Below are 2,500 nucleotides of genomic sequence, written 5' to 3' on the forward strand. Positions count from 1 at the left end.
TATATATATATATATATATATATATATATATATACATATATATATATATATATATATATATATATATATATATATATATATATATATATATATATATATATATATGTATATATATATGTATGTGTGTGTGTGTGTGTGTGTGTGTGTGTGTATGTGTGTGTGTGTGTATGTGAGTGTGTGTGCACGTGTGTGTCTGTGTTCACGCACACCCACCCACACATATAAATGTATACATATATATGTATATATATATATATATATATATATATATATATATATATATATATATATATATATGTATATATATATTTATTTATTTATATACATATATACAATATTCCTTATTTCTATTTTAAAGCGTTTGTTTCTTGGTAACCAATCTAATCAGTTTTAGTAAACTAAATTACTGATAATGATGATTATAAAACAATAACACTAATAATGATAATACTAATGATGTTGACAATGACTATTATTATTATCGTTCTTATCATCATTATTCTATTGCCTTATTTATCATTTTTACGGTTATTATTTTTGGTATTACCTAGATTATCATTTCCAATATCATTGCTGAAACATCATGATGCAAACACACAAACACACCATCTCTTTATGTACTACCGTATTAATTACTGCATTAACTCGTTGGAGAGGCGTAGTATGTATGATTGTCAGGGCCACTAGACGGGTACTGGTGGTTATGCCTGCAAGTGCCACATCACAGCTATACTGGCAAAGGAGCATGTTGCAGCCGCTTCATGATCTGGTTTACATTCCTGTTCTCATTCTGACTGCACATCCTGCACCGCAACTATTTTAGAGCGAGTATGTCGTCGCTCTCTGAAGCTGGTGCTCGGTAGACACCGTGGATGGGCGCCCTTCAGGGCTTTCTTTCCCTGTTACTGCAAGGAGAAAGTGATTTTAAACTATCAATAGTTGGGGATATGTTCATAATTTTAATGATGATTTCCATCATAAGTCCCTAAATATGAATGTTACTCTTAATGAGGTTGTTAGAGCAATAGTAATAAAAAAAATCTCCAAAACATAATATAAGAGATTCACCCCCGTCGGCATGTTCTCGTCAACCCGTCCCTCAACAAAATACCTCGCTGTTCGTCGTGCGTTTTAAACTTCAGCTTCATAAGTATGCCTAATGCATGATGTCTCTGAAAAGATTTATCTTTTTAAAGATGCCTAAATTTGTCGACTTGGGCGAGGTCGTCGTCAAGAAAATCAAGAATGATTAGAGAAGTTCTCTACTTCCCCTCCTTGGCTCGCGCCCCTCGGGAAGTTACTCATGCCCTTTGGGTAAGAAATACTAAAGTAGCCTAATAATCCAGTTTAGTTTAGATCTTTATTTACCACCCTGGCTAACTGCACAGGCATGGGCAAGCTTTGATACATTGATGTAGAGTCATGACATTGTTGCTAACATTTTATTACAAATTAAGGTAATAACATGATTATATTCTATAGTATATCAACTGTGAATTCACATTTCATAAATGTTGTAGTAGGGTATCACATACCGAATTTCGGATATAGCATAAGTACATCTTCTAGTACAGTTGATGTTATGAAATAATTACATATCCTCATGTTATATGGCCTGAAAGGTTGTATCATATGACACTCTGAAATGTAATGTTCAAGCGTTCGTTTACACTCTTCGTTGCAAAGTCTTGCATTTAGTTTCTTCTACATTGCATTCTGAACTGACCTGCCAATACATTCTGTATCCAAGTCTAATTCTTGCAGTCACAATATCACATTGTCTTGTTGTTTTCTTATATGAATCATAAATGAATCTCTCCTGCGAAAACTGGTAAAAATGTTTTATGCTACAGCTTTCAGGTCTTTGAGAGTTTTTTAGCTCCATCAAGTCCTCCCAATTGGAGGTTCTTATTATATGTGAGATCCCAGCAAGACGTATGCCAAAGTCTATATCCACAATTTGCTTATCACATCCTGCCCTCGCTAAGCGATCAGCATGATCATGTTTAGCGATTCCAACATGCGATGGTATCCACACAAAATGTATAACATGGCCCCGTTCCTTGGCGATATGTACATTTATTCTTATATCATTTACGATATTTCCAGCACCTTTATCAAGAGTATTCAGACCCTGGAGAGCACTCTGCGAGTCGCAGAAAATTACTCCTGAGCCTTAAGTTAACAGAAAGTCTGTGGCTATGATTATTCCTGCCAACTCAGTTTGCGTAGTGCTCGCCCAGTCATGAACCCTCCTATAATCTTGGTGTTGCAAAATATTGTTTTTATATACAACATAAGCACATCCTGCTCTACTTCTAGACTGTAAGGATCCATCAGTGTAGCACTCATAGTCATTATTCAGAGTCTCAAGATTAATGGTTGTAAGGGCGTGTTGCTTAAGTGCAGCTGGTGAAACTGTGTCTTTGTTAGGGACATTAGCACAAAATACGTTCAATGTCGACATTTTCCAAGGTGGAATAGAACGTCCATAGGGGGA

The sequence above is a fragment of the Penaeus japonicus genome, unplaced genomic scaffold, assembly GCF_977035675.1.
Source record: "Penaeus japonicus unplaced genomic scaffold, GWHDUDI00000001_assembly GWHDUDI00000024, whole genome shotgun sequence".
Classification (NCBI taxonomy): domain Eukaryota; kingdom Metazoa; phylum Arthropoda; class Malacostraca; order Decapoda; family Penaeidae; genus Penaeus; species Penaeus japonicus.